This window comes from Cupressus sempervirens, chromosome 5 (genome assembly GCF_028749045.1).
Source record: "Cupressus sempervirens isolate cs-2001-9-10 chromosome 5, ASM2874904v1, whole genome shotgun sequence".
NCBI classification, from domain to species: Eukaryota; Viridiplantae; Streptophyta; class Pinopsida; order Cupressales; family Cupressaceae; genus Cupressus; species Cupressus sempervirens.
Genome location: NC_143122.1, coordinates 302,916,551 through 302,926,278, shown reverse-complemented (window position 1 = coordinate 302,926,278; position 9,728 = coordinate 302,916,551).

Below are 9,728 nucleotides of genomic sequence, written 5' to 3'. Positions count from 1 at the left end.
CAAGATCCTACCCAAAAGCATGTTGACATCCCCCAAAGCATAAATGAAGATATCATTGTACCATGTCTTCCATCCATAGTGCAGTCACCATCTCCTCCATCTCCAAAACCTCGAGCCAAATCTCCTCCACTACAAGATATCTTGTCATCCCACCAGCTACATCAAGATCCTATCCTTCCATCTCCCCCGCTCCATGCTTCCATCTTACCACCTATCCAAGATATTCCACCATCTATAATCTACCCTCTTGGTTCACTTACATTCATCCACGGTGGCCCTCTCTCAGCAGAAGAATTAAGAACAGTATCTCCCCATTGCAATACACCTAATAAATCACTTCTACCATTTTCTGCAAGCAAAAAGTTTCCTCAGCTTGTTCAAATGCTCAATCGATGGCATTATCAAGGTCAAGGTTTAGGACCACAAGAGCAAGGAATCAGAGAGCCTATTATTGCACAAAAAAATCTAGGATTTCATGGTCTTGGATATGTATCCAAAGGCTCACCATCTAAAGGTGTTGGTACACCACACCCCCAAACCAAGCCTATCTCCAAGCCCACCATGCTAGCCTCCCATCACTCCTTCAAGAAATCTTATGTCATCCCCCCTCCACCATCTTTGCAACTCAAAACAACCTACCATATCCCCGCTTCATCCGCTAAATCCATTTTGGGTCCCTATGTCCCAAAATCTACCATCCTCCATCCTCCTATCAGCCATCATAAAAATCCTATTCCATCCATTTCTATGCAAGATCAACAAAGGCACATATCAGGGCACATCATCCATCATCATCCCCCTACATGCTCTTTCATATCCTCTCCATCTCACAAAGCTTCTCCTAACCATCTTCCCAAAGCTTACCACAGCAATGTGAATGCCAACTTCAAAATGCATAAAGCTAAAAATCCACATCCTAGGCAATCATATGTCTATTCTAAAAGACATACTCCAAAAAGGCAAAATCTAATCAAATAATGCAAAACAATGCAAAAGCCTATGAAAAGAAAATCCAAAACCATGTGGATCCCCAAGTAAAAAGTTGAAACCCAATGCATAATGGCATCCACCATTGCTAATCCCCCATCTAGTGACTCATGTCCCCATCTCCTAACTCCATCTTGGGTGCCTATATCCCCAAGCACGCTTCCACAAATCCTCCATCACGCCTGCATCTACCATCTATCCCCCATATGCTCTTTTCACACCCGTTCCAACATGTGCCAATGTTGCTCTTGCAAGCATCCCCATCTCATGCTCCTTTCCAGCATTTTCATCCCTCCATCTCCTACCATCAATCCCATCTAATCCGATCTATTGCATAAATCACACATTCGGTGTACCAACAGCTAGCAACAAAATTGAACATTCCAACAGCCAGTGAAAAATCCCAAAAAAGCCAAAATAGCTGAAGAAAGCCAAAATCATTCTAGCTAAGTCCAAAGTCAAAAAGTCAAAAAAGAAAAGAAAAATAAAGCGTCCACTAGTGAAAACTTGGAAATTCAAGCGCCTTGGACAAGTACCATGATGAAAACTTGGCAAACAAGTGTCATGCGTAATCCCGCCATCCCCAGCTTAGCCTATCACCCTCATGCTTTTGGTCATCTCTTGACATCCAACTCCATCTTCCAATCTATCCACCTATCCTCCATCCTCCAGCTTCCATCTCACACCATCCACTAATCTTATGCAGCTTCACCCAATCATCTTAGCTATCATCCATCTCCCTAGCCCCTTCAGCTTTTTCCATCCTAGCTTCAATCCTATCACATCCATCATAAGACCTCCTTCCGCATGTTATCTTCTAATTGGGGGCACTATATTCCTTGGAGATCTTGTCTTGTCCATCCTCCCTTGTCATTGGTAGCTAGCTCTAGGCTATGCTCATGCAAACCCAATGTCATCTCTTTATATCCATCATAATCCTAGCTATCTACCATCCTATCCAGCCATCTCATCCTACTCCTCTAGCTATCCTTGGTCACAAAATCTCTCATCATCATTGGATGCATCCTGCCAAATCCATATCTTTCGCTATCACCCCACCCTTAGCTTTCGCATCTTGCACAGCATCAAACCATCCTGCTATCCTATCATCCTGAGCTTTTGCCTGCTTGTAACTATCTTGGTCCGTTAGCTTGTACCTTATCTTGATTAGCTCACTTGTAAATATCTTGGTCTGTCAGCTTGTACATCCTCTTTAGCTTAGTACCATTGTATCTATCCAACGTTCATGTTAGTTCGTCCTTGATCAACATCTTGCACCCATCACACATCTTGGTTAGCTATTCCAACACATCCTTTAGCTAGATTTCCTATCACCAAAGTGTTATCTTTCTTAGTTCAGCTTGCCAGACGCATCACTCATCCAAATCCACCAGCTTAGGTGCTCTCTGATAGGTCCTTGCAGGATATAGCTTTCCTCATGTTTGATCTTGGTCCGTTAGTACCTCGTCCTACCCATCTCGTTGGCAAACGGTTCTCTTTTGGATTTTTGCTTTCTTTTGATTTGGACTCTTCCCTATTGGATCTTGAAATATCTTTTCCAAGGAATCTCCTTGTTCCCTCCTCAAGGTTGCCACGATCTTCCATATCATGGTATACTGTGAATGAGGCAATCAGAGCGTAAGGTCTTGATCATGTCTTTTGCTTGTTTTCTTTTCTGCTTGTGAGTTACCTATGTCGTTTCCACACTGCTTCCTCTGTGATTCATGTGTGATACTGGGGCAATCCTTGCGTGTTTGTTTTGAGTTAGTTCGTCAGTCCTTTGGACAGTTGGTGAAAAGGCCTTGATGTTCTTGGTAACCTTGGCAATTAACCAATAGTCCTATAGCAAATCTAGTGCTCAACTACATGGTGGTACTTCTCTTTGAAGTATCCCCCCGCTCAAAAAGCTTCAATGGTTTTCCTTCATCTCCATTATCCCCCATCCATATCCAGCATCTGTCTCTCCTACCCCAGTTGATGCATCAGTATCTCTTTGAATCACTCATCACTCTTAGCTTTAGGGATCCACAATCCTAGTCTTAGGGGTCCACCAATCCAAATCAACCCACCAAGCCTCATCTTTCGAGATCCACAATCCTAGTCCTAGGGATCTCCAAAACCCATCTTCCACCAATCTAACTTTTTGAAATCTTGTTGCATCAGCTTTATAATCCCCTCATCCATCTCCCTATTGTGGATTCTTTATATAGCGCTCCGCTCCTTCATCCTCTGCAATCCCTAAGATCTTAAGCTTGCTTCCTCTTGTGCCTCTGATTCTCCCTTTATCATTGTCCCATAGTAAGAGTTTGAGCTAACTAAACCTCTTCTCTTAATCCAATTTGAGTCTCCTTGCTCATCCCAGATTCTTGTATTTTTCAAGAAGCCACCGAGCCTCGCTTTCTCTCCCCATTGCCTTCTCGAGGGGGCATCTCACAGTCCATTCTCTCCTCTTCTGCTCTAGCCTTGGGCATCTTATTTTCTTATCTTTGATGCCATGCCACTTGCGGCATCACATCAAAGAGGGGAAAAATGTAGACACCTAAAAATCCTTTAAAAAATAAAGTATTCTTATTTTTTGAAAAAATACCTGATGACATCATCATTTATTAATTAATTAATTAATTAATTTTTATGCCATTAAATCCCTTTATCTTAATTAAAAATATTTAATTAAGGAATCCCTCCGAAAAATGTTTAAATCTTATTTAAACATTATTTCCTTATTTATTAATTATTTAATTAATAAATTGACCAAAAATCCTAAAATAAATAAAAAATTTATTTTTTGCCCAAAACTTGGCCAATTTCCTTAAGACCACTAACCTCTTCCAAAATCTTCTAATCCTTCTTTAATTTTGATTAAAGGCTAATCCCATCATTTCCTACCCCTAATCCCAACTCAAAATATTTAATTAAGATTAAATATTAATCCTCATGTTTATTAAAAAAGTTTTAATAAATATCTCCTCAACCCAAACCCTTGAAATAAATAAAACTTTATTTATTTCCTAAAAATATAATTTATCCTCATCCTAAGAAGTTCTAGACTCTTCTAGAAAGTCTTCATCCTCATCTTAGGAAATTCTAGACTATTCTAGAAAGTCTTTATCCTCATCCAAAGTCTAGATTCTTCTAGAAGATGTCTTTAAACCTAATCCTAATCCCCTCCTAACCTTGTCACATTCCCTAAACATGGGTTAAGACTTGCTAACTCAAGGCAAAGTTAACAAATATCTCCTCCTTCACCCACCCTCATTAAATGCCATCCACTTGCCTATCCCTAAGCTAATCCTAAACCATCCTAATCCATCCTCTAATCATTTTCACAAGCCTAAACAAGCTTAAAACCTTCTTAATCAAGTCCAAGTCAAAATTTCTCTCATCACCCTCAAAATATCTCAACCATAAAACTTTATGAAGTCCACTAGGTCATAAATGACTCTTACAAGCCCTTTTATTGCTCTTACAAGTCATTATGAGGGTCTTTATGAAGATTTTATCCCTTGAGCCTCCTTTGTTGACTCATCCTTCCCCTTTCCTCCATCCTCTCACCATGTGACATGTGTCATTCCTTAATTGGTTGTAAGGAAGCACAATCCATGTGCTCTCCTCTCATGCAATCTAAGCCCTCCATGAGCTTTTTCCCATCCTTGCATCTTAGCCCTCAATCCCTCAAGCCTCTTGCCTATAAATTGGATCCTTCCCCTTTGCAAAATAACACAATCCATGAAGTAAAGTTATAATGCTATTTTGAGATCCAAATCCATACTAAAGTCATCTATCCACACCAAAAATCCACAATCATCCATTGAAGCCTTTGGAAGCATATTGAGCATACATCCTATCCATTTAGATAAAGCTACTCAACAAGAGAGCTTCTCATTGAGAGAGCCCATTAATGGCTCATATTCTCAATTGAGAGTTCATCTTAGTCTATCTTGAAGTTTATGAATTTTGTTTAGTTTGTAGAAGCTTTATTTAAATTTGGTTTCTATTAGCATACTAACATTACTCATATACAAATGGACTACTTTCTAGAACCTTGAGACAATGGAGTTGGGGTGTGCTAGAGAGATATAGGACCTTATCTGTACCTACAGTATCCCCCTCACCCTAGTTGAGGACTCCTTAGCGTGGAAACTCATGCCCTTGAGGAATTTCATAGTTAACTATGCTTATCTCTGTTGTATGTGTGGGGAGGTGGCCTAGGCTAATTAGAGAAAAGCTTGACACCCTTGGAACATACCAAAGATAAATTTCTTTTGGTGGATGACTTTGCATGGGTTGATCCTCACTATTGATAACCTTTGGTATAGAGGGTGTCAACTCGCTGAGTACTACATTTTATGTCTCCAAGTTGCAGAATCTATTCCCCACCTTCTTATCCACTGCCCATTTCCCCTTGATGTTTGGAGAGAAGTTCTTGCCTTATGGGAGGTCCAGTGGTGTACGAAAAGTGAATTGAAGCAATTTATTCATTGGGATGATTTGGCTACTCACCCATACCTTAGAAACTTATGGTTGATTATCCCCCCATATGTTACTTGGAAAATCTAGAAGGAGAGCAACAGTAGGATTTTTAGGGAACAAGCCACTGGCAGTTTGGGGGTGGCCCAATAAATTATTAGGATCCTAAAATAATACAATAGGATCTAGTATTAGAGGGTCCCCTTGAACCCCCTGGGTGGACTCGATATGAAATGGACATCAACTTGGAATGCTAACTCAATTGTGACACAATTTTACAATCCAAAAGTCTTGGAAAGAAAGAAGACAGTGTGGCATCCACCTACTAAGTCTTGGTTCAAACTAAAATTTGATGGTTCAGCCATGATGGGAAAAACTATGAAGGGAGGTGTCCTTCTCAATAGTATGGGAAACATGGTGGTCGCCTATACTGGAAATTGTAAAGGAGGCTCTAATAATGAAGTTGAAGCACTGACACCCCTATAGGGGCTGAGAATTGTGAGAGCTTAGGGAATCAATAAGATTGTCATTAAGGGGGACTCTATGCTAATAATTAAGGTTATTAAAGGTGAGGCCCAGTGTGACTAGTCAATTAAAGTCATTATCGTTGAAATCCAAAGGTTGATGGAAGATTACCATGATATCCACGTGGATCACATATATCAAGAAGGGAATGGTGTGGCAAATGAGCTAGCCAATTTTTTCTATGGTTCCATGAAATTAGTTGAATGGGAGGATGTTATATTATATCCATCATCAATGTAAGTTATGATGGAAAGGGAGCATACTTTCAATAATGCCATATAAATAATCAAAATAGGTGGCAGGCCTTCATTTTTCTGCATGGGCATGAGGATAAGGTGCTTCATAAAGGGATTGTTTGGAAAGATTGTATGATGATATGCATTAATGTTTTGACTATTTTGAGTATTGATTACTATCAAAAAAGGATGCAGAGGGTGGATTTAGTGAGATATTTAAAGACCGGTCTATTAATGATCAAGATGACAAGTTGTTGAATTCTTGCACAAACTACAACTAGTGATAAATGTTTATAGATGGAAAGAGATCACTTACATGTACCATGAAGGGTGGATTATTATTTTTTGGGAAACCTTGTGGAAGTATGATGGTTATGAACTACCTTTTCATTTTAATCATTGAGGCTCTTATTTTATATTCAGTAACTACCAAACCTACAACAAGGCTATGTCATTTGAAGAATTGGTCATTGATCTAGGAGAAAGCATGGGCACTATTGATTGCATTGAGCTGGTGGATGTGAAGGAATGTATCCATAGTAGTCATGCAATGATGGCTTACTTTTAGGAGGGTGGCCTCTTACTATATATGGAGGGTATGGTGAAGCAAGATGAGAATGTCTCGATGTAGTTATTCTAGACATGGAATGACAAAAAGGTGATTGCTAATGGAATGGGATTTGAAATCTTCAAGGAAACCATTATGAGGGTTGGAGAATTTGCTATGGAAGGAAAGAACTGGTGCAAGTAGTCCAAGGTTAATGAGGAAGCTAGTTTGTGAAAAAATTTCAAATTCAAGGAGGAACTAATGTGAATGCATAGACAATTTTCATGGGAAGCCCCTCCTAACCCTTAGGATTCCATCTACTATGAAATTATGTGGTATATCACCATGCAAGACCTCCTTTAGGTAATCAATTATTACCACTTCCCTATTTTGAATCACTTCAAAAATCTTGACCACATTTCCTTCCCATTTATGTTATTGCATTCGCTAGAAGACTTTATTTATAAGACACAAGGAAACATGAGGAGGGTAAAACTTTCTATCTTATCCATCATGGGCTTATGAAAAAATTGTATATCCAACATCTAGTCCAAAACTTGTTGTTCTTGGTTAACCCTCTGGCCTCTATCATCCCCAAGTCTCCTTGGGCCTTGGCCCTAGCCCTTGCCATAAGAAACTCAAGAAAACCCCTAGCCCAGAGGTCAAAATTGACCTTAAGGTTAAAACTAGCCTCACAGAGTCAGATTTAGATACTAGAAAGGGTACACAGAGTGCCAGGAGAACCAATAAATGTCTCCAATTGGAAAAAATAAAGTCTCCTCCCCAAACATGATTTCACCTTTGATTCTTTTGAAAGTGATGTCAGACCTATGAGAAAGAAGAGACTACCTCAAGACACCAAGCCTGCCCATAGCCCCATTAGCCCTTCCCATATCTCTAAAATGCTTGAGGCTACCCTAGCTAGAAGTAGGGGAGAAGATATCAAATCTCCAAGGAAAGAAGCTACCAAAGATTTTGGGAAGAAAGGAAAGCATAGCCACAATAAGGTGAGATTGGAAAGGTTTGAGTAGTCTATGAGGGACCTAACAACAATCAAACTAGTATCTACCAAAGATTCAAAACTTTGGTGGAGTTTTCCACCAAGTTCATGCACTCTGTGGCCACAACCCTCTACTTTTTACAGGTGAATAAAGAGGAGAAGGACCTAGGAAAATCTACTAAGACAACTTAATGCATCTATGGGTTTCTAGTGGAGGATTGGCTACAGACCATCCTATACAAACTAGTTAAGATGGAGGGGAAGGATGCAGATAAGGATGTGCATGAGGAAAAGGAGGACAACATGGGTAGGAAGAGAGTGGCTAGCTATTATTTTGGTGTTTATATTTTTTTTTATGCTTGTAACTATGAATTTGGTACCCTACAAGGTTTTATTTCTTATGCTTATGTCAATTAATGCGACTAATAATAATGAATTTTTTAGGTGTTGTTGGTCTATTTTACAGTCTTTTTTTACATATTAATTTAAAGACTAATAGTACTATTAATTACACTATGCATATATCTTGTTTTTAAAAGTTTAAAGTTGGCATAGGGTAGATGAATGGGAGGTAATCTCCAGTTGATTCTTTAGCCTTTTTGTTCTTTGGGATTAGCCTCCCATCTTTTTGGCTACTATCTAATACTTCAAAAATATGTAATCTATTATATGTGACATTATTACTTTCAATAGGTCTTCTATCATTAGATCTCTTGGTTATTTTTTGATTGGATTTAGCTTCAAATTCATGTGACTTATGATCATAAATCCAACAATTAAATGTTCAATAACTAGTAATAGGCTTATGATCAATATTACCTTTACAATCTTTGCACATGTGTCCATACTTGTTGCAAGCATAACATCTTCTTTTGATTTTCATGGTTTTGTTTTTATATTTATCAATATAAATTGATATTTGGATAGGATATTACATCACTCCTTTCTCTCATGCCTTATAAATTTCACCATCATAGTAAACAAGTCTAGCCATGTTCCCCTTATATATTTGCTAGTGCAATTTCTCATCAAGTCTATCACTACTTGTGTAAAGTTTCTTAAGATGTAAATTTTCTTGCACAAGTTTAGACTTGGTAATATTTCTACACTTCTTAGGTTTTTGATAATTAGATCTTGAATCTTCAAGCATCAATTTCACTTGTCCAAGCTAATTATGCAAATCCTAACATTCATTTTTTTTTTCTTTAGATTAGTCTCAAGTTTTTTCTTCTTCTCTTTATTTGCTTCAATTTCTTTATTAATTTCAATAGTAGTAATCTCAAATTCATGTCTAATTTTTTATTTCTCTTTTTGAATTTTACTAACAAGATATGGTTCATTTGCATTTGACTTAAGGTCATTACTCTTGAAATTATATCAATCTACTCTTTGAGTTCTCTGATGTAATCTTGTGCATCGCTCAACTTCAATTTCTACATTTTCTTTGTTCTACATCAAAATTACTTTATAATCTACTTGTATCAGTCAGGATCTTGCTAAAGTTGTGAGACTTATTTTGAGGAACTAGGATTTGATACTAACTTTTATGATAAACAAATACTAAGAGGGGGTTGAATTAGTGTTGGAGAACTTTTGAAGCAATTCAATAATTTATGACTTAAACATAAGCATCCACAAACAAAAAATGTAAAAAATACATTAAAATATAACTCATAACACCATAATTTTTCTCTCAAGAAAATACTAGAAAAGGAAAACCTTGGAAGGAATTGAACCCACGAGATGGTGCACTGATATAAAAATATACCTATTAGAATATCAGGCCCTATTAAGAGTTGGTGCATACCATTTAGTGCATTAGTGAACATATTAAAGGACAATATCTTGTTATAGAGGTTTGCAACCCCATTAAGTGTTGAGAACAAAAAGAGAGGACACTTTCTCAAGGATGAATGTTAAATCTATCATCCAAAATCACTAGACAATTACAAAGAACATATTACAA